Source organism: Harpegnathos saltator, unplaced genomic scaffold (genome assembly GCF_003227715.2).
Source record: "Harpegnathos saltator strain DR-91 unplaced genomic scaffold, Hsal_v8.6 scaffold139, whole genome shotgun sequence".
In the NCBI taxonomy this organism is placed as follows: domain Eukaryota; kingdom Metazoa; phylum Arthropoda; class Insecta; order Hymenoptera; family Formicidae; genus Harpegnathos; species Harpegnathos saltator.
Window position 1 is genome coordinate 1,097,849 of NW_020229916.1, and position 23,703 is coordinate 1,121,551.

The following is a 23,703-nucleotide window of genomic DNA, read 5'->3' on the forward strand; positions in this document are numbered from 1 at the left end:
ACATATTTATCGAAATATAGATTCTTTTATTTAGGTAAAACAATCTGCTGTGCGCACGAGAAGCTATGTAATATTTAAAATGCGCATTCTCTCACCTGACAAAAAAAATGTTTTTTCTCAATGTAAAAATATATATAAATATATACATATATATATATTATTGTAAGAAAACGTGTTATCAGCATCTACCGAACACAAGTGCCGTATTTCAAGTTTAAAATATTTTCTCTCTCAGTGTAACTCACGCCCGACGCGCGTTTCTTGTACACACAGCCCCGACGCTATTACCACCAAATTAATATCAAAACCGGCTGAATACACGGCCGCGATTCAAGCGCGCTAAGAGAATACCCTTTATCCAGCGCGCGCGCGCACACAGTTCAAGCGGAAAGCGATAAGGACGAGATAAGAAGTTGTTGCGCGAGGGCCCAAATAATAACGTTCCCAACAATTAAGCGACATCGGAGGTCGCGTGATCGAGCGCAGTGGCCGACACGTGTTTGTTTGTTGTTAACAGTCCCGACATTATTACTGCCAAATTAATGCCAGAGCCACGCGCGCGCGCGCCTCTGATCCGAATATTAACGTTAATTCCGCTGCGTGCGGATGATCGACAGGTGCGCGTACACGGTCCGCAAACTGATTAAAGTGCCATTTCCGTGTGCCGTTGACATTAGGAGTCGGCGATTCAAAAGACGCTCGCGGCGCTCTTCGTGCGACACGCGAGCCGCGCTACATTTTAACGAGCCTGCGCGCCGCGCGCGATTCCGCCGCGCCGACGAGTGCTCGCTGCTATTAACCGCGCCGCATGCCAAATATTCACTAAGCCGACGAGAGAGCGCGATGCACACGCCGGGCACAGCCGTGCACGTGTCACGAGACGAGTGAATGAGCGAGCGAGCGAGTAAACACGCCGTCACCCCCGCGCACGCACACGCGAGCGCGTCGAGTGTTTCAGCGGCGAGGCTTCGAAATATTCACTTGGAAATATCAAGCTGAAGGGATAATCCTCCGCTGGAGATTGCCGCACTCATAATTCGCGACGAGACAATATGTAGGACTTAGAAGGAGACCTCGCGGGAGTGGGCTTCGGAAGGGAGGACGAGGCGCGCGCGCGCGCGCTCAGAAATAATCTCGGTGAAAGTATAATAATTCCTGCGGAATCGCGCGCGAGAGAGAGGAGAACCGAGAGGCGCGGTTTGCTCCGAAGAAAACTATTCCACCCAATTATTTACATCCACTCCCCTATGTAATGCGGAAGATAGAGCCTGAGAATACGCGGGAGGGGGGGGGAGGCACGCGTCCATGACGATTCACTACACTCGCGTGTGCGCGCGCGCGCGTACACACACACACACACACACACACACACACACACACAGACGCGGCGGCGTATATACTCGGGCGCGCGAGTATATGCATTGAAATACATTCCGACGCGCTGCTTGAATTCTAATGGTGACATCGAGTTTGTGCAGACTGCTCACGCGCGCCGCTGTGTACAGCCGGCCGGGCGTACGTGTACGCGAGTGCGCGCGCGAGTGCGCGCGCGCGCGCGCGCGACCGTGTGTGCGCGGACATCAAGGAGCGTGTCTGCTTGCAGACTAATCGGGTCTAATGAGCCCGCACCCCGCGAGCGGAGATTAAACCCACCGGTTACAGAGCGGTTAAATGACAGCGCGGTAAATCCTCGCGAGTGCGCGCGCGCGACCCGCTTCGGCTCGCGCTGAAAAAGAAGGCTAAGTGCGGAATGATGCGATGCGCGCGTGGCGCATCATTTAATAACGCTGTAAACAACGTCGACTCGCCCCCCTCCCCTCCGCTCCCAGGGCTGCCGGGACCGTCCTCCTGTTGGGGAGGTCGCTGTTTGCTCGTTCGTTTGCGTGCGTGCGTGCGTAGTTACATAAGTCAGGATCGCGATTCGTGCAGCCGAGTTAATAGTCGTAAAAAGCCGACGAGCAAAAATACCCGCGGCGGAAAATCTGATAGGCGCGCTCGCGCGAGCGCGGGAGCGCCGATTGAAATTCAATTAACCCAATTTGCATGGGCCGACATTCATTATCGGCCACCCCCGGCGAGCGAGCGCGGGGGTGGGTGGCCAGCCGGTGCGAGCGCGCGCGCGCGCGCGCGCGGCTCGCTCGAATCGGCGCGCCAGCCAGCGCCGGGCATGAAAAACGCACGGACAACGCGACAAAACCTGATTAATCGCCGGGGAAAGCCGATATATATTACGAATGCGTAATCGTCGCGCCGGCCATGACGCGCCGGCGTGCGCGCGCACGCGCGGCGATAATGGATACTTGGTCCGAGCGCGACGGAGCGCGCACGCGCGCCGATCGGCGCGCGGGTCGCCCGCGAAGATTAAATTGACGCGCTCCAATAAACGCGGATGATCGCGGATCCTCGCGATGACGCGCTTCACGCGGCTGGCAGAACGCACACACGCACGCACGCACGCACGCACGCACCAGGCCTTGCGCACGCGGCGGCGGCGGCGGCGAATACGAGACGGTTAAACAGAGCGGAGCCGTACTTAAATAATGCATAGCAACGTTTTACAACAAGCATCCGTCATCAGATATGCAAATCGTTCGCGCAACAAGCGATAAATTTGCATCCTTTTTGCATACATTAACCGCACAATTACTGGCACGGTAGTATCTTTCTGCCGGATACGCGGGCCCCCTTTTCCCTCCCCGCCCGCGCGCACTGCTGGTATCCGCGGATGGGTTATCCTAATAACTCGCGAAACGTTGAGGGAGGAGGGGAGGAGAGAACAGAGGAGGGGGTTGGATTAGATACCGCCGCTGCGCGGCGTTCGCGTACATGTATAAAATGGACCCTCCTTGTGCCACCCCCGACCACCCCCGCCCCGCTGCAGCCGAGGCCGCGAGGCGAGCGTATTTCACGTTACGTCGCCAACTAAGTGCCCCTCGTCGCGGAGCACGCTCTTGTCGAAAGCTGGATGAAGCGTACACGTGCGCGCGCCGCCCCCTTTTCAGAGGTTGCGCTTTTATGCAACTTGATGGCACGGTCTTTTGCCTTCGGGCGGCTCTCCCGCTCGTTCGCTCTTTCTCTCTCTTTCTTTCTTTCTCTCCCCTCTCTCTCTCTCTCTCTCTCTCTCTCTCTCTCTCTCTCTCTCTCTCTCTCCCGCGGGGAAGATTGAAAACACGGAATCTAGAGCGCGGCTGGCTTAACCCAGTTCGTGTCTCGCGGTTTTTCGCTACTTGTTCTCACGACAGAGCGGGAGGGTTAGGCGAGGAGGGGGAGGACGGAGCACGGGTATCATACCATTCGCCCGCGAGATCCAAGGTTCTTCATAGCGGTGTCGTTGAAGGCCGCGCGGGAGACATCGCTCGCGAATTCGAGTCGCGTATGAAATTGAAATTCGCCGTAACGCAATACGAATCTCGGGGTGTCTGAAGAGCTTCGAGACACATCTCCGGCGCGCTGAGCGTCCAGCTGAGCGGGAGAGTCGCGGGCCGCTTCGCGGAAAAGAGCTCGCCAACCCGACAGTTATTCAAGGAGATTGAACGACGAATTTGAAACCGAGCGTCAATTGAACAATGCGAGAGCAAACGAACGCGCGACAAGCGGCAGAACAGACTCCGTAAGCAATCATATACACTTTTCAGAAGCTCCCATCAGCTGATAGCGCTCGCTTTCTCCCGCTGCTCGGCTCTGTGTCACTCGTTATCGGCCGATACTGAGCGTCGCCGAGAGACGCTCGTGAGAGGCGAGCCATCTTTCCACAGACTTATACAGACTTATACAGACTGAGCGCTCCACGAGAGTCTGCGAAAGGATGTCTTGTTAGTACGGGCATTCGATCTTTGTCCAGCTGGTCCTCTATCGAAGCTGGCCTGGTTAGACAAAGATCGAGTAGACGGGGGAGGGGAATAGAGCCGGCCCTGAAATCTGCTCTTCGGGTTTCTCCTGAGAAGTCCATGCATACGGATGCGTGCGTGCGTCTTTCTCGCCGAGCGAAAGCCGCCCCTACCTCGTCCAGAAGCCCGTCGCACAGAATCCGTTCTGTCGCTCATTCGCTCCCGCATCGTTCACGACCTCGGCGTCGTGTCCGGCGCGAATTTTCAGACACTCTGTGCATACATCTTATTCGCGTGTCAGTCCGCGCTGGACGAGCGCGGCGACGATAACGACGTACCGCTAATAAAGCAAGCAATCAAAGTTGGCTCAACCGCCGGGGTCACCCCCGCGCGCCCCCGGAGCTCGGCTCGGGGAGAACGAGGGGAGATTCATAGGGTAATAAAACACAATTATCCGAATCATTGTGCCCGGGGATACAAATTGCGGAGACACGCGCGTGGGGTCGGCACGGAAACTAGCGGGAGGAAAGGATTAGCTCGGTTCATAATATCGTTAGAAAGTTGCCGCCATTGAGATATGAATACAAAGCAGCGTGTCGCCCGCGTAAGCCTTACATGCGCTCGCACACACACATGCGCGCGCGCGCGCGCGCGAGCACGTACTCGATACCGCGCGCACCTACCGATGCCGCAACATTGCGGAATTGTGGGTCAGTTCGTGGGCGTGCTCGGGAATCGGACGAGCGGCATACGGAGGCGAAGCGTTCTCCTCGTGGCGCAAAGTGGATTACGCCGATTACGGGACGAACTTAATTAAGGGCCGCCACATAAATAACCTTCGCATTCCGCATTGTCAAGTGCGCGAGTTACGCGAGTAATTCCGCGCGCGAGTCTCTCGAGCTCCTCGCCTTCCGGCTTTAATCCCGAGCGGCGAGCGCGAGGCTAATTCGGAAAAAAAGAGAAGCGCGCGCCGACGCCGAGAGACGAGAAAAGGACGAACCGAGTCGCGCCGGCTCCTGATTATGATTTCGTCGCGTCGTCGGCCGAGCGCACCGGCATCTGTGTGTGTGTGTGTGTGCGCGCGCGCGAGTAATAACGGAGAATATTCGCGCGAGTCGTTCGCGTTTGACGTTCGGAGGAGACGCTTTGGTCGAATAAACGCGACAGTGAACGAATCAAACGCGTTTTCCGGCCGGGGGAAACGGAATTTCTCGTTCGTGCGAATGAAATTCGGCCCCCGGCAGCAGCCGAAGAGATTCTGTTCTCTCCTTCGAGCGAACGTGTCCGCTCATTCTCGCGTTAAGCGGCTGCCAAGAGCGAATGACGGACCGCGAAAGTGTCGGCAAGATCGCGGAGAGAGAAGATCGCGTGATCGTTACGTCAAGAGGAAGCGATCGCGCCGGGTGTTTCGCACGCGCAGATTTCACGTCGGCCGCACCCCGCTCTGCCGTACTTGGCATACGCAGAAATCCCGCCGCCAACTTTTCGCATACTTCGAAGCTTCGAAATTCAGTCGGGGAGGCGACGGTTCTTTGAAATTTCCCCGAGCGGGGCAAACACGCGTCCGACATCATGCGCGAGCCGCACAACTTTTGTGTCGGGCAGATCTTCCTGTCAACTGACGGCTTCGGATATCAACTTCAGCTTGCGTTCTCATCACGTCATCGAGCGCCGCTCCGATTTGTCCTCTCGCGCACTTTCATCGCGCGCGGGCGGTTGTAATCCTGAGCAATCAATCGCGACGCAGAAAGAAAGTCGGTATCCTGCCGGTGAAGTTTTCCATTATGGCATCCCCCCCCTTAATTCTCAAGCAAACTTTTTCCCTCATGTCGGGGGGATGAGACAGCGAAAACAAAACTCGCGCGAGTGTAACGCTAAGAAAGCCGCTTCGAGCTCCTCGAGGCCTCGTAATGACGTTTTTCAACAACTGATAAACACCGATCTGCGCTGCGACATACCGAAGACTTTTGGTCCTCGCGACCCCCCCCCCTCCCGCCGGCGCGCCGCAACGTGGAGATAAAGAAGAATCGCAGAAGTTGGCGGTGATCAATTATTACGGATTCGAGAGCGACACAGACGCGCCGTCTGTGCCGTACGTGCTCGGATATTCTCAGAAGCATCGACGTCATTCTCACGGGAAGAGAAATTCCATGCATCCCTGAGTGGCCGCGCTATAAACGTCGCAAGCCAGGGCGTGCCGGGGAGCGTCCGTAAAAAGCGGAGGACAAGGCGCCAAATAAACCGTAAAGAGCGCCAATTCGAGACTCCCTCCACCTCCACCTCCTCCTCCTCCTCCTCCTCCTCCTCCGTCGCTACTTTCGAGTGCGCGAACGCGAGTTCGCCCCCGTGGAAAATCGAAAAGTCCAAGTCTCCCTCCCTCCCTCCCTCCCTCTCTCTTTCTCTCTTTAATCTCGACACATCGACCGCCCATATCGCGCGGATCGCGCATTAAAGATGAAAGCAACCGACGAGTTCCCGAGAATGCGAATGCGCGAAGGCGTCTCGGTCGAAGGAGGCGGCAGAATCGCCGGGCCTCGCAGCCGAATTTCACTCGTGAGAGGCAAAAATTCCATCCCCTTGCATCGCGTCACAGACTCGCTCACCCCGTCGCGTTAGCTGCATGAAACTCGAGCTTTCCTGGCCCGCGCGACTCGCGCTCTAACGTCGCGCTTCGCCGATGACGGCCCGATGCTCGGCCTCGCAAGACCGCCACGTTAGAGTGATGAAAAGGCGAGAGAAAGCGGGCTCGCCCGCTCGCTTCCGCCGTGCGCGCGCCATTTTGATTGAATTTTTTCCCACGTACGACAAAATTCATTCGCCTGCCCGCCCGTCCGCTTTTTGTCCGTCGACTTTTTTAAGCGCACTCCGCCGCGCCGCTCTATCGCGGCGATGCGTGAATCGCATAACAGTCTCGATACAACGAGCGATAGCTCGCGGCATAGGCAGCGACAGACGACGCCGACGCGCGGAGGGGGAGGAGGCGCGCAGTATCTACGGAATGCAATTCACCGAAGACAATGCACCGCGTTAAAATGGCTCGTATAGATAACCCGATGCCCTCGTGCGAGAGCATACCGTACACGCGTAATACGCGCGCGCGCGCGCTCGCGAGGAATCGATACCCGCGCTAGGCTAGCACTCTTTGCACCGAGGAGAGCGCGGTCGCTGCGGGGGTTGCGGGGACGGGACTGGCAATAAGGTTGGCGAAAAGGACGGCGGGAGGATAGGACGCGGGCATGACTGCGACGCGGCTGGGCGGGGGGGGGAGGGTAAGTCAAAAGGTGGATGCAAGCAGTCAAGATCCTTTCGCCTTTTGCGACCCTATATTAGCCCGATACCGGCGCGTCCTTCTTTTTTCCCGCTGACGGAACGTATTTTGTTCTTTGAGTCCGAGCGAGCGCGGAAGCGAAGTGCTCCAAGGGTTGTAAATGGAAAGAATATGTCGTCCTCCTCGGGAGCACGCAGTTTGCATCCCTCTTCTGTCTGGCCCGCGTATAAATATTGTACTCCGCGGATTGTGCGACGGAGAAGTTAGTGCGTTCAAGAGGATTCGCGGAGGGAAGTCTCTAGCTGTCGTCCTCGTCCTCGTCCTCGTCGCGAGCACTGCGAAAGGACGGGAGAAGGGCGAAGGAGCAGGGAGGAGCGCCTATTACCGCCTTTAATTAACAACTGCGCGAGCGAGTAACAAGAAAAGATAAGACACCCGCGCGCGCTGCCGGGGGTGCGGCGCGACGCCATCCCGCTCTCCACCCCCTTGACTTCATTACGGTGAGATCGCTCGCGGAATGTGTAGCGTACGTTACTTATTAGATACATCAGGTGTTGGCTCCACGTGGAACGCCGTTTCCCTTATCGTCCGTTATCCGAATCGTGTATCTTTTCCTTTCCCCCTCTCTCTCTCTCTCTCTCTCACTTTCTCTCTCTCTCCCTCTCCGTCGAGCGAGCACGTACACGCGGCCGCGACACAGGCAGCAGCGGCATTACGCAAGATAAGACGACGCTTCGCGAAAAAAAGAGATAAAATCTAAATACACGCGCGAGTGCATGTGCTTGTGCGCATACAACCTGCTCGCCTCCCCTCCCCCTCTAGCTCTTTCTCTTTCCCTCGTTTTCTATCTTTTCCGTTTCCTTTATGCCAGGCTGCATCGTGTGCACACACACACACAATGCGCAGAAACACACATCGCAGCGCCACGGTCGAGAGTGCGAGAGGGAGAGAGATAGACAGATAGGAGAAGAAAGAGAGAGAGAGAGAGAGAGAGAGAGGAAAGAGTCGAGCGTTCTCTCGCGCGTAGACACTTCGTACACGGACAAGAGTTGAAAGCGTCGCAAGATAAGCGACGACGTCGCGGCGCGTCGCGGTGGAAAAGGAGAAAGAGCTTAAATGCTCAAGTGCGTGGATGCGGGGCGAAGAGGGAAGGAAGAGGCAGAGGCATGCGCTCTCGTTTACGGCACACGTACGCGAAGATTATACCGGTGCGACACACATGTGCAGTTACGCGATACATATTCCGAATGTACTAAGTACACGCGATACTCGTGTACCCGCTCGCGCGTGTGCGTGTGTGTACGCGTCGACCGCGTGCGTGATCGTGCTTGCGCGTGCACGGACGCTTTACATAATATCTTTGCTATTGTAAAATGCAAAGCACCGAGCGCGCGAGCGCGCGCTCGGGGTGTTCCGCTGAGCCAGCTTTTCTCTCCCTGCGCCGCTCTCTCTCTCTCTCTCTCTCTCTCTCTCTCTCTCTCTCTCTCTCTCTCTCTCTCTCTTCTTCACTCTTGCTCGCTCGCTCGCTCGCTCGCTCGTTCTGCGCGCAGTTCCGCAGAACGAGCGCGCGACTGTGCAAAGGCGAGGAGGGCGGCAGAAGAAGAGAGGGCGAGGGTGAGAAACGCTGAGGGCGAGCGGGGCAAAACGGCAGGAGACGCCTCGAAAGCAAGTTTTTGTCTTCTCATGTAAATCGCGCTACGTAGCCGGCGCGATTGAAGGCGCTTAAGCGCATATTTTTATATTCCCTCCCTGAAACAACCGCCCCTCTCTCTCTCTCTCTCTCTCTCATCCTGCTTCTGCACTTTCGCTGCGCGCGGCATCCGACTATAGTCGGCATCCCCCCGGCGAGCGGAGCTATCGCGATGCACGCGAGGTAGAATTCGACTAGAATACACGCCGTTGTGCACGGTCATTAGCCGCGAGGCGACTGCGAAAATAAAGCTCGCAGAGCGCGGAGCACTGCGAGCGAAGCTACGCGAATCAGACCGAAACTGCGAGCGATCGAACTAACGGCCACGCGCGCGCGCGCGCGATTGTTACAGCGTGCGAGTTGCGAAGCCGTAGCTTCGGGGAATCTGAATTATGCGTGTCTCTCAGGGCGGCGCGCACACGGCGCGTGCAACGCGTCTCGGCCTCGTTTCTCAAGCGCTCCGCGGCTTCGTCATTGCCGCGACCGCCGCCGCCGCCGACGACGACAACGAGGACATTGCCGTCAACATCGTTGCCGGTGTTGCTCGAGAGCGCGCGTGGTCGTTAGCGAGCCCTGCGCGAATCCTACGATACTCGTTATTCCACGGGATATAGCGCAATCAGAGTATCTCCGCTCGCTGGAACGGCTCGTTTCCAGGGTGGGATCTCTCTCTCTCTCTCTCTCTCTCTCTCTCTCTCTCTTTTTCTCTCTCTCTCTCTCTCTCCTGCCGGCGCGGCGCGATACACAGGCCGGCGCGCGTTCCCCGCTCGCTGCTTGAAATTCCCGAGGAGTATAACCCGCAATCTCCTCAATCACCAAACACACACCCTCGATCGAGACTCGCGGTTCGCGATTGCGCGGCCGCGAGGGGGTCGAGCGCTAAGCAACGACGGCAATGAGGTCATCTATCAAATGCTCGCCTCGGAGGAGCACCGGCGGCGGTTAAGGCGGCTGCAGGAGGACCGCGCGGGGTGGGGAGAGAGTTCGTTAAAAGAGCTGTCATTAGCGAGAGAAACACACGGACGCGGCGCGGTAACAATCCGCGCTTGAGGCGGCGGAGAATCAGCGAGCGGATAAAAATCCGGGCCGAGGGATTCCCTCGTGGAGCGAAAACGCGAAATAAAAGCATCAATATCGGCGCTGTAAAAAAGATATCCCGCGGCCGCGTCCCTAAAAGTGCTCGACTTTTATAGCAGCGCGCGCGCGATGCAACGGCGGGCGGGAATGCATTTCGATATGGAGATATGATCTTCGTGCGCGACGGACGCGTGAAAGATTAATGGCGGAGCGGCGTACACGGTTTTCGGCTGAACCGCCCCCTCCTGTTCCTCTTCTTCCTCCTCCTCCTCCTCCTCCTCCTCCTCCTCCTGCCGCCCCGCCGTACGCCCGCCTGCCCGTTGATGGGATTAAAAAATTCAACAAACTCGGCGGCGCGCGAGGTGTCATCCGCAGGATAATGCACGACGTCCCGCCCTGCCCCGTCCCCCCCCCCCTTCACCACGTTGTAACCGCGCGAGCACGCACGCACGCCCGGCGAAATAATAATTTAATCGATGATGTTATTTAGCGGGACCTCCGACGACCGAGTAAAATACACACGCTGCGTCTAGCTCGCGAGAGAGAGGAGAGAGAGAGAGAGAGAGAGGGTGGGAAAGGGTGAGAGGGAGGGAGGGAGGAAGAGAACTCCGCGATTTTATATTTCCGCGGCTTTACGAGCGCGGCCTGCGAGGCGGGAAAAGCCGCCCGTAATTTAGCCTGCAAGCGCGAGATCGATGCGAGAGCAAAAATCGCGCGAATAAATATTTAGATCCACGCGTAATTTCGAGCCGAGCGACGGCCGAGCTGCGAGCCGAAATCAAAGAGGGGAGAGAGGAAAGGCGGCTTCTAAGCGCGAAGGGTTAGGAGCTGCAGGAGTCGCCTGAAAGCTGTTTCTCGCGTCACCTTCCGTCGCGTTTTTTCACGCGCTTGCGGAGGCTGCGAAAATTACTTAAGGGCTTTGAAAAATGGACGGCGAACGAGCGAAAGATTCCGCGCCGAAACTTTGATCCTACTTTCGACCTCAGTGTTCCATTTAAAGGGACGCCATGCTTGAGAGCTCTGCCGATGGAATAGCAGCAGCTTTTTTCGGCAAACTTTACGTCGTATTGATTGCACGGAATTTCAAAGAGGAAAGGGCGTGCAGATGTGAGTCGGAGCGTTGCTCGATACGCGACGAGGACGATAAAGAATTTAAAGTTGACATCTCGAGCTGTCGGTTACTGTCAGTTAGCGTGAGGATTCGCCGGATATAAAAGTTCGGCAGCGTTTCTGTATATCGAAAGCGCATTCGCTGCGCCGTCGCAAACGCAAGGTAGAACCTTGCGAATATGTGAAAAGTGCGCTGAGACATTTCGACGTACGATTTCCCGCTAAATTCGGTGAAATAGAGCAGCGCACGTTTATCGGAGATCTCCACATGTGCGAGAGGCACGAAAATTACGACCGTTTGTGTTTTTGCATGTGTGTGTGTGTGTGTGTGTGTGTGTGTGTGTGCGCGCGCGCTTATTTGATATCATGTTTGGTTGATCGCCTCTACATTATCGACACTTTTGCAGCTTGTCGTCCACTTTAGCATCTCATTAACGCTAATTTAATATTCTGAAGCCTGTATATAGCCACTTTGATTTCATTTGACCTACAATTCTGTCGACAAATTTACAGGCGGCAAATTACAACTCCGGTGCTCATACAAGAATAAAAGCTCTATTGGTCTTTCAGAATATATAAATGTTAAAGAGGTCAGGTCGAAAATGGGGCGAAAATTTGCTCGGCTCGAGATATTTGAAATTCTTTGCCACGTCGCCACTGCCACACTGCACTGCAGTGGTCACAGGGCGCTACCAATTGCGTAACCAAAACGTAACCGACTGTGTGTGACAAATTAAGCGCACAGACGATGGAGAAGCGATGGCACACACATACAGACGAGCTAACGAGTACGCGGCGCGGCGGGTTTCGGTGATCCGCCGCATCTTCGGCGAGTGAAATCCGGGCCGAGCGCTGAAATAATCAACGGTAATCAGCAGTCGGACGTGTCAACGGCGTGGGGAGTTGCGTCTTTCCGGAGACGAGTCGGAAATTCGGCCGACGGGACAGAGGGGGAAACAAAAACCGACAGCCGTGCCGTACGCCGCGCGGAGAATTCGCCACTTACATCTCGCGGTTAATTTTCCCTCGCCGGCTCCCGGCTTCGCCGAGACGTCTCTCTCTCTCTCTCTCTCTCTCTCTCTCTCGTCTCGTATCTGTATGCAAAACGTACACTAGGAATAATTCAGCAAAAGTCCAACTCGCGGAGTCTCGTATTTTAACATCGTCGCGCGAGACCCTCTCCCCCTGCCTCTCTGTTTCTTTCTCCCTCTGTCACTGTTTCACTGCGTGTAGCGAAACGGGGGGCGAAAACGAGATTTCGGCGAAAACACTCGAACAATACATCGTGTGTGCGGGAAGAAGCGCCGGTGACACGATGACTACTCCCCGGGCAACTCAACTACCGCGTCGTAACCACATTCCGACACACCGTCGCCATTGCCACGTAATTAAGGTAAGCGTTACACCGGAGCGAGCTGCCAGTTTGCGTATCCGTGCGGCGACGGCTTCCCGCCGCGCCGTTCGCTCGTCCTCCCTCTTTCTCCCTCTTTCTCTCTCTTCCTCTCTCGCTCGCTCGCGTACTCGCGGCTTTACAGCCGCAGCGTGCACGCACGGAAGAAACATTAAAATATCGAGGAGCCGAGAGAAGCACGTACCTACCTACCTACCAACCCCGCCGGCGCCGGGGCGACCCGCCCCCCCCCTCCCGCTACGCGCGCGCCACGCGCTGTTTTACAAGTAGATTGTATATTACGGATATGGGATGACGTATTTACCGCAGGTGGGACAGAATGAAATTGGCGCCGCGGATGTGTAATTTATTTACGACGAATTTGTATTACATCCCTGCGCGTGCGCGCACGCCCGGCTAAATCCTATTTCGCCGTGCATAGATATCCGCGTCACACTCGACGACGGGAGTCGTCTCCCTCCCCCTCCCCTAACGCTCCGCTCAAAGCCGCGCATCGTCGGTGCGGATTTACAAATGCCGCGGATTTACTCCCGTCCGTGCAAAAACAATCGGTAACTAAGAAAACTCCTCCCGAATTTTTCGGACTTGGCCTCTCTCTCTCTCTCTCTCTCTCTCTCTCTCTGTTTCTGTCTTCCTCCCGCTCTTTTCTCTCTCTCCAGTCGGCTCCCCTTCGCGTTTATTTGATCGCGCATCCGGGAGCCGTCAGACCTCGTCCCCGTCACGGAATCGTGTTTATCGAGCGCGCGCGCGCGGGGTGACTCGGTGTTCTCGTCGAGATCTCCTCGCAAATTACAGGGGCCGGCGAGCGCGAGTTGCGCGTACATTCGTGAAATATTAATTTCTAACTGAAAATAAACGCAAATCTCGCGAAATTGGACGTCTACATATTTCACGTGCGCGTACCGCTACGCGCGCGCGCGCGCGCGTACGCTCCGGCGTTGCGAGCAGCGCCGCGTTGCATGAGCCGCCGGCTGTGTATTGGTCGAAATTTGAATATTTTTCTGAGGGAAAGTCAGGGACCTATTGGGAAATCCGGCGCATTTCCGCGAGGATATCCCGACCGCCCGGCCGTATTTCACATATTTTGGCCGAGGGGACGAGTGCGCGTTTTCGCTCGGCAATATTCGGCAAAGTCCACGTGTATCCACGCCAGTCTAAGTAAGCCCGGCTGTGGTCCCGAAGGAAACGTTTACGACCAAGTTAGCTGCTAATCCTGCCCATAGTTATAGTCATTAAGGTACGCTTAAAGCGACGTTATTGCTTGCATTAGTTTCCGACCGGGCTTTCGCGCGCCGGGCTCGATTCCGGCGCGCGGCGATATCGCGCGCGCGCGCGCGCGGCTTACTTCCGCGATCCGGGAGTTTGCGTTCGTAAAAAAGCAACGAAAGAAAGAAAGCGGAATCCAGACGCGAAGCCGCACCGTCTATGCGCGGATATCCAGATGAGAAGAGGGATGGCAAGACGGAGAGCAGACGCCGAGTCGAAAGTTGGATCCCACTTTCGACCTCGATATTCCGTTTCACGCTAATTTCCTACCCTGAAGCCTGTATCAACCTACTTTCGTTATATCGGCGCGGAGCGCGCGCGAAACTTTTGATGGATTTCGCGACGGAAAAATCGACTAAGTGATTTTATTGAAAGCGGTTTAGTCGTTCTACCCGAGCACACCCGCCACGTTGTGTTTCCAATCATCTTTCGTATATTGTGCACGTTGTGTCGCCATAAAACTGGATCAGTCGCGCGTTTGAGAAACCCATCAAAAGTTTTGCACTCGCCCGATATATTTCAAAGCTGCGCTGCTTTCCCACTGAGAAATTCTCTGAAAATCTTTGTGGCAAACACACAATACACGCAGTGAGACCCACCCCAAGTACACGCTTTCCCTCAACCCTAATTAACGCGAATATCCCAATCTATGCCGGTCGCATCCGTTTTCCTTGATAAGTCCGCTCACATCCTCCAAGATCCTCACGGCCTTTAGCCGAAATATCATCGGTCATAACAGTCATGTTCGCCATCTAGAGAAATGGACGCGACAACATCGGATGTCTATCTGCTCCGATCTGCGCGGTTATCCGCACTTCTTGAAGACCAAACCGTCACGTCTGCAAGTGCGGTGCCGCGCACGCCGGCAAAATACCACACAAACAGATCAAAATCTTCCCGTAAATGAGCGAAATGTAATCCCAATTAAAACTCCAAGCCTGTCCAAACTTTCCGGCAAAAGTCACCCGGCTTAACACGCACATTGTTAATCCGTTAACTCATTTTCGCCACGAGCTCGCTTGATCCTCTAACAGAGACATCCACCCCGTCCACCCTCCGCGTCGTCCACAGCGCCGTCCGGCTATTCTTACGTCGGCGGCTCGACGATCCGCAGCAATCGTCGCGGCCGCGTAGATGATGATAACACGCCGGCGTTAATTCGCGATCGCCACAAAGCAATCTGCCAAGCATTCGGCTACTTCTCGCTTCATTCGCCCGCTTCGAACGATATCGGCGAGCGGCGCGGCAGCAGTCGACGCGGAGGGGCGAGGGAGAAGGATGGAGCGCGGTGTATCGCAGGGTGAGATCTACCAAAGGCAACGGCTGCAATCCTTCCGTGCAATAATCAAAGGAAGACACATCCTGCGCGCGCGTACGCTCGTCGACACAAAGGCAATCAATAATCACGGGGCTAAATTGAATTTTGCGAGGTATTGTGCCGTCCCTCTCTCTCTCTCTCTCTCTCTCTCTCTCTCTCTCTCTCTCTCTCTCTCTCTCTGCCTCTCCCCTCTCTCTTTCTCTGCCGTGACACGAAGCCACTCGCAGCACTCCGTTTACTAACATCGGCCGATTGGTTTGACATCTCGATAACCAATCGGCAGAGCGGCGGCTCACGGAAAGTCAGTTGAACGGTTAACGCGATCGCGCAGCTCGCGCGCTCCCTCGCGCATGAAAAAGAGAGAGAGAGAGAGAGAGAGAGAGAGAGAGAGAGAGATTCATTTTGAATTTACAGATTATCGAGTCCGCGGGGGATCGCCAGGATTTATGGCATTTGATGGATGCCTATTAGAGTCCACACGCGCAGGAAGCGTATAATCAGTTCGGCCTCGGCGATGCGTTCGGCGAACGCATCGCCGAGGCCGAACTGATTAGCCGTTTCCTGCGCGCAAATGAAACTTGCAGAGAAAATCGGTTAGTCGGTGCCGCGCATGCGGCACGCCGCGAGGACTTTCGGTGTCACCTTGCAACCCCGATCGGCCGGCTGATCGATATGTGCACCGGGTGGAAGTGCATTTGGAAGCGCGCCGCCGCTCGTTATTCCTCGATCATATATCCGCGCGCGCGCGCAGCGCATCATCCCGCAAGCGGAAACATAATCTCGCTCATCGACTACGGCGGTCGCCGACAGAGAAAAAATCCATTTATAGTCAGCCGTCGGGGTTCGCCGCCGGCCGTCTCAAAATTAACTCTAATCTAGGATCAGACCGCTTATAAAGCGCGCCGCAGATTTATGAAAAAGGAGGAAAAATCGACAAAACAAAGCGGAATCGAGTAACCGCGGTAGGCCGGCATGCTCTAATTGCGCCCGAGAACGGACAGGCTTCCCCGCCGGATAATTATACATTATTCCGCGTTGCGGATTTCGCTCGGCTCGAACGGAATCTGTAATACGCTTTGGAGGAAGGGGCGAAGAGAGAGAGAGAGAGAGAGAGAGTAAGCCGGGCTAAGATCGCGCGCATCGGCGGGGTGGAGAACGAGAAAAAAAAATACCGGCTCCGAGGAGCGAGCTTCGGCTCGACGTCTGTTACCGCAAATGATTCATTCGATCGAGCATTCTCGCGGTCTCTTCTCCCCTGTCTCGCTCTCTTCATGTCTCTTTTCAATTGTGACGCAATTCCAATTTGCTGAGCGCCGCTGAGCGCGAATACCGGCGCATCGATGAAACGAAAATGTGTCTGTCGCGGCGCGCGAGTTAAAAACTTATTTACCGTTGTTGTTTCTCCATTAACGGGGGTTATCGAATAAAATCGTTGCGCGAAATTGCGGCGAGCGAAGGAATATCCTTTGTCCGACGATCTACTTTCCCGGCGCTACTCGCCTCGCCTCGCCTCGCCGCGCCGCGCCGCGCCGCGCCACGCCTGGCGGTGCGCTCGCGCTCGCTGCTCGTCGGGTGATATTGTCGCTGAATAATACACACGGACGTGTGTAGTACAAACTGGCAGTTTTCGTTCCGGCGTTTGCGGCATTGTTACTTTGTTACCGGCGGTTCATATTTTCACCGATACGTTCGCCATTTATCTGATAAACGCGTGTGTAGGTAAATCGAGTTTTACGAAAGCGCTTTTCAGGTCAGAAATAAACGGGGATATGAAGGCAAGGAACCACGGGGTAAGCAGGGCTATTATCTGCGGGCGTAATGTCGATCGGGCGATATAAATCTCGATTACACCGCGGTATATCGAAGCACAGGGAACGAAAGAAAGAGAGAGAGAGAGAGAGAGAGAGAGAGAGAGAGAGAGAGAGAGAGAGAGAGAGAGAGAGAGAGAGAGAGAGAGAGGGACAGAGAGAAACGACGGAGATCGAGAGAAAGATAGAGAGAAAGTACAGCCGCGTGTCCGACGGAACGACGCGACGTCGTAGTCAACATAAATTATGACGTAAACTACATAATGAACGCGAATAATCATCGCTAATATCACTCTCGTTTCAGTGGCGGTCGAGTGCGCCATTATCGTAATCGAGATGGCGGCGATAAAATGCAAATTGGCCGCGATCGTAATCACGCCGCCATGCCAGATTGATCGGAGGCCAGCGCTTTCTGCGAAATGCGCGCGTCCTCGCGCGAGTATCTCGATCGATCTCCTCCGGCCGATCACGTATCGCGCGGCAAAATGCGCAGAAAACACCCTGAGCCTGAGCACCCCCGTAGGGGGTGTTGGTAGCGGGCGAAAGTCGCGTCGCGACTGCCGAGAGCGGCACTAACGCAACCAGTACACGCAACCGCGCCCCTCTCGATTGTTGTTGAAAGTTAGCTGAACAATTGTTGGGAGGATGTTCGGGACGAGCAAAAGCTTGCCCACTAAAAGCAGTTTCGTAATATCAAACTATCGTTAACCATTACCCGGCGAAGTGCCATCAATTTCTCGTGTGTAGCTAGGCGCGGCGCCAGCCTTCATAGTCTTCGAAACTCGACGGGGAAAGCCGGCGGAGCCCTCACCCGTCTTCACCCCCTGCGCAACCCCCGGCCGCCGTACGCGTGCTCGGGACGAAATCTGACGGGTTCTGAAAAATTTATAAAGTCGCACCGCGAAAGGGCACGGAGGGCGCGCGATCGCGCCGCCGTACTGCTCGTCGTAAGGCGTGATTCTGCGGTTCGCAGATTGAAGAGAGAGAGAGAGAGAGAGAGAGAGAGAGAGAGAGAGGAACGCAGAGGTACCTGAGGACCGAGAACATGGCGCGCGAGAGAATAGCTTCGTCCGCTTCATTATATCCATTATTTCTTGCCGTTTCCTCCTCTTTGAAGCGAACCTACGTTTCAAATATCCCTTTGGTTTTTACGACGCCAGCGAGAGCGCGCGACAGTGTAACGTGAAACTGGCTCTACTCGCTTACATACGCACGTACGCGGCTAGATTCCCCCCCCCTCCCCACCTACACACACACAAATGTGTTCCGGCGACCGCGGAATCAACTACGGGAACGTGGGAGCAGCACGAACGACAAATTCCGCCGACGAGAACGCGCGCGGAAACGCCCGGACGCGGCACATGTCGCGAGTTTCGTGCGCGATTTTCACTCTCACCCTCATCCCTCTCTCTCTCTCTCTCTCTCTCTCTCTCTCTCTCTCTCTCTCTCTTTCTCTTCTCATCTACGAAACGTAGGCACTGTGACGGCCGACAAGCAGACGAACTCGGCGAAGCTAACAGCAGACATCCGACTGGCCGCCGCGCTACCCCCGTCGGCGGAGGAGGAAGGATACGATAGAGAAAGGACGAGAGGACTGACGGAGATGTGAAGGGACGATCGAAGAGGAAGACAAGTAGGAGGAGGAGGAGGGAAGGCCGAGGGAAAGAAGGAACGAGCGAGGAAAGCGGAGGAACCTGAGGCATTATCCGACCCTCGCTCCCCTTGCCGCCCTTGCACACCCTTCTTCGCGCTACTCCACTAGACCACTCAAGGTACTTCTCGTGCCTCCCTCTCTTTACCTTTCTCGTTCCTCTTCGACCTTGTTTCTCGCACCGTTGCTCTCTCTCTCTCTCTCTCTCTCTCTCTTCTCTCCCTCCCTCCCTCCCGCCCTCTCTCTGTCTCTCTACCCCGCGCGCTTCGCGCGTTCCGCCGAATAGGAACTCGATTCCGCTTCTGCCACGCACGCACCGCCGAGGCCGCCGTTGATCCTTTGTCCGAGCTAATTTCACCAAATGGATCGGAATCACATGTTGCGTTTTTTGTATCGCGACGTTGTCAGCCGGACAACGGAATCTCGATCGCTCGAGTTAACTTCGTTTAGGCTCGATGAGCGCGCACTGTACACGCTTCATCGATGCCGACGATTTGGGATAAATGCGCGACGACGTATTGCGGTCATTTTTTTCCTTCTATTTATCTCTCTCTCTCTCATCGTTGGCCTCGCAGCGGCGAAGGAGGAGCGGAACACAACCCCATTCGCAATGTTACGCGCGTGTTTCATCAACGATTCACAGCCCTCTTTCATTAAGAACGTTAATGACGGTGACCGTCGTCGTAACCGGACGGGCGGCGGCCGGCTGGCCGGCGACCGCCGGCACCACCGCAGTTGCGAGATCTCTCACACAGAGAGAGAGAGAGAGAGAGAGAGAGAGAGAGAGAGGCGGGTAAATTTAGGCGTAATTAAATACGCGTATCGTCCTTGATATTATTAAAGTTACAATGCCGAAGTGTATTTAATTAACTTCCGATATTGGCGCCGGTGCGCGATCGCATGCGCGCCTAACGGACGGATCAATTTACGTCGAATTTATTGTGCACCGTTGTTGCTCGCTGTATTTATAATTCAACGCTACATCGAGTTAATATTAAATATCGAATTAGTGCGTCCAATCAGCCGCGAGGCGGAGCGCTTTGTTGGAAATTTATAGAAATTACCAATATTTTTGTGTTTTAATAAAGGTCGTAGCGCGCGCGCGCGCGACGGACGGAATTTTATTCGTCCGCGCGTTCGCTAACACGGCCAATTTATCTGAAATTTATTTACACATCATCGAGCTGTGACTAAATATCGAACGTAAGTGCACCCTATTAACGTCGAATACCCGCGCAGCGAGCCAATTTATTAAACTGTGATGTATCCTGTTAAAAATTACACGAATTCTCGCGCGGTCTCGGCACTGTGGCGTAATCAGGAATTCGTAATGTAACGAAATATATAATAATGATTCGACCGAAATGAAGTTGATTCTGTCCGACGTAGCCCGATTTTAATTCCGCCGTCCGCCTCGACGTTATTACTTTCCTGCGTGCGGATTAATTTTGCACTTGACGACTAGTTACATTATTATAATTCATTACAATGCACTATATGTGCGTAAAAATGAACCTAGTAATTAGTGGACGTGATGCATTACGCGTAACTTTATTTACATTTCATAACGAACTTGCACGACAGAAATAAGAAAAATAATATTCTGTATACGTGCAACGGAAAAAGAAGAAAGGAAGAGAGAGAGAAAGAGAGAGAGAGAGAGAGAGAGCGCACAAAGAGAGAGAAAGCGCGAGGCAAATCGACGGGGGAAATATATCTTCGATGCCGACTAATTTTGTTCTCCCTCCCTCCCACCCTAAATTAAAGGTCGTCCCGACTTTCCGCCGAAGCTTTCCGACAAAACGGCCGAAATTAGAATAACACGCGCGCGTTCGGCGGCCGAGCTAATTACGCACGATATCGGGAATAAAACTGCGCCCATTTGTCGCGCCCTTTTACTACGGGATCACGTGTCACGGGGCCATAATGCGGCGAGCGCGCCGACCACGATTACGGGGGCCGCTTCCACGAATTTGTAAACACGTACGATTTTAATCGATGTCTAGCAAATAAAGATAGGAGTGAGGAAAGTGCCGTCGTCCGTTCGAGCCGCTCACGCACAGCCTTGCCTTTACGAGCCCAAACGATCGCCGGGCTTACTAACCCCGTTTATTGCACGTGAAACCCTGAAAGTAGTTGCGCCTCTATAACTCACACGCGGCTATTATTGCCGCAACTATCACGGGTACGTTACCTCGTCGCGACAGTTAACACACAGGAGAACTGGACTGCAGGCGGAGAGGGAATAATAATCAAAGGAAGATATTTTTTCGCGGCCACCGTGCGGAATATTTTAACGCGCGCACGTGCGACGCGAAATTATAAATATCTTCCTCGCGAAATCATGCAATGCCATTTTTCTAGTAATATGGGATATTCAGAGGACGAATATTTTATATTATTCCCTTAAAAATGCAGCGGTACTTTGTTCGCGTTTCGCATATTACTGGAAATATTATATACATTTTTCGGACGAGTTGCGAGAGAGAGAGAGAGAGAGAGAGAGAGAGAGAGAGAGAGAGAGAGGGAGAGAGAGAGAGAGAGAGAGAGAGAGAGAGAGAGAGAGAGAGAGAGAGAGAGAGAGACAGGAGGAGGAGAAAGAGAGCACCATTTATTATGCGCTTTGGGACATGTCCTCTCGAGCGTCGAAAAATTAATTAATACAAAATACAAAATTCTATACGTCGAATGAACGGCAAGAGGCAAACGCAATCAGGTCCTCGTATTGTTAAATTGACATTTAATGTTAATATAACTATAAATGTTGGAGTGTCAGAGAGAGAGAGAGAGAGAGAGAGAGAGAGAGAGAGAGATAGATCCAAGACCAATAAAGTTACAGAGAGCCTCTCAGGCATCAAACAACGTCGCCGGCGCGCGCGAGATAGAAAGAGAGAGAGAGAGAGAGGGGGGAGGGAGGGGGAGAAGAAGAGAGGAAGGTACGGCGCAGTTGTTATTCCGCATTCGCGTCGGAAATTCGGCTAATTCGATGCGCGAACTCATACTGCGGAATCGACCGTAGCGCGCGGAATAGTAATATCGGGAGCGGTCTTCACCCCGTACAAGTAAGATCTAATGAAGCAATTCAACTGCAACCGCAGGCCCACTTCAAAGTTTTGAGAAACACCGTATTGTACTGCCAGTATATTACAAACTGCAACGGCGGCCATACCGACACACAGAGCGCCGCAGCGCAGAGCCCGGCTACTATATTTCGCGAACTATTAGGCTTCGAGCGATTGAACATGCGGCGCAATATGGAGTGGCCCGGCCTCGCCGAAAACACGAACACCCCTTCGTTCCCCTTCGTTCTCGTCCGAATGTCCCGCGACGCGCCCACGTGATAGCGTAATGCGATATCGGTCGGCCGGACTCGTCCGGCATTTTTATTCCGTGCGACGGACGTCCCGAGACAGAGTATTAAATATTATACACGTTGCACGAAAAATTCGACGCTCCGTCTGTCGCTCGGTCTGTCGCGGGGAAACGAGTTTTTTCATCTTCAAAAGAAAAACAATTCTCCCGCCGGCGCGGCGCGGCGCCGCGACGAGCGAGATTAAAACGGCAAGATTTTATTTCGGGGGAAAATGTATCTGCGCGAAATGGAAGTCTAATTTGAAGTATCGCCGAAAATATGAACCCTTTGCGCGCACGAATGTGGGCAATCTATGCGATGACATATCGCGCGGATGCCGGATTTTTATGAAAGATTTTTCGATATTTTTATTCGCGCGCGAAATACCGCTGGTATTAACGCAGAATGTTTTCTGTCGCTGGCGCTTGGCCCGCTTCGTACCTTCGCTCCGCGCGCTTCTACGGTGGGATTTAAGATTAAAACGAAAAGATCGCGTATTTTCGGGAGAAACGTGTTCCTCGAAACAAGATCGATTTACAGGTCGTCGTGACGAGCGCGCGATTTGCCGCGACCGCTGTGAGCGGCGCTATTTTTTGTCGACCCGTCCAAACGTTCGATCTGGAATGTCCATCTGGACGTTACGTCGCAATCAAATTCGCCAGCTGCCTGTCCAAGCGCAACTTTTTTCCAGCCCCCACACCCTCCGCGACAAACTTATTTTTACATTCACTCGACACAGCCGGCCCTGCGCCACCGTTCGACCTGCCGGCACCGTGAATCGCTCAATTGATTATCGCTCTTGCCAAGACCCAACAACCTCTTAGCTTTTTTGCTCAGTGCTTTTCAGCCAGATGTCACGATACGAAGCTCGATAGTCCCGAGAGAAGTTTCAACACCTCGTGAAGAGACGTCGCAGCCGGCGGTGAGGAGAATCGTGCCGGATGAACCTATGCGCTATGTACAAATCGGCATAAAACCGTCATCGAGGAATGCCAGGATAACGTATCGAGTGACAATTACCGGCCGCGAGAGCCGCCGGGGAGAGCCGCGCCGCCGTGAGATCGTACAACTACAGCAAAACTACTCACCCCATCCGCCTCGTTACATGCTCCGAATCCACTCTTGCGACTCGCAAGTTAGTCACGAGTTCCCGCGGGGGCGAAGGGCCGTGGGTGCGCGACTGGATCTCGAGGCTGCTCTCTCGTGCGTGTGCGTGCGCGCGTGCCGCCTCTTGTGTCCTTTCCCTCCTCTCCGCCTCCCTCTGTGAGAGAGCTCCGTCGGTGGCACAAAAATCCGTTTCACTCACCACACCGCCGCCGACTTTGCGTACATCCGAAAGTGAGCGAGCGCGCGCGCGCGCCCGCGCGCTCGCGTCTCTCTCTCTCTCTCTCTCTCTCTCTCACGCTTCGCGTCGTCGGCTCGCGCGTCCGCGAGCGACACTGGGTCGCGTCGTCCGTCTGGAGTGCGAACTTCGCGAGGAGAGAACCGACGCAGGAACCGACGTTCGTGCCGATGCTGCCGGCGAGCTCGGAGTACGAGCCGAGTGTGACGACGAGATCAGAACCGCGGCTCGCTACTGACTGCCGACGTCCTTCGATGTCGACGACGGCCGCGACCGCCGGCACGACCAACCCTTGCCTACGCGCCTGCGCGCCACCCCAGACGCGCCGCCACCCTCCGCTGTTTCCCCCTTCTTTCCCGTCACCGCCGCCGCCGCCGCCGCCATCCCCCTTCCATAGCCCCGCGGCCCCGCGACTCTTCGCCGCCCCTCGCCCGCCAATCACGACTGCTTTTACAATGCCTCGAAAAAGGTAGTGTCCGCAACAAAGGGCAGAGTGCCTTTTCCGGCGGTGTTTTTTTCCCAGAGAAGGATGCGCTCTTGCCAGTACGTGTCAAAGGCGGGAAATTTAAATGATAATGAAAGA

At 54.7% G+C, this 23,703-nt stretch overlaps 1 protein-coding gene across 2 annotated transcripts in view; it reads right to left on the minus strand.

Annotated features, from left to right (window-relative positions):
* LOC105185292 (uncharacterized) overlaps nt 1-23,400 on the minus strand; it is a 352,769-nt gene extending 329,369 nt beyond the window's left edge. For both annotated transcript variants that reach the window (XM_019842371.2, XM_025308096.1), the window contains exon 1: nt 22,867-23,400. The gene's annotated coding sequence lies outside the window, so the exon portion shown is untranslated. The remainder of the gene's footprint in view (nt 1-22,866) is intronic.
* Between the last annotated feature and the right edge of the window lie 303 nt (nt 23,401-23,703).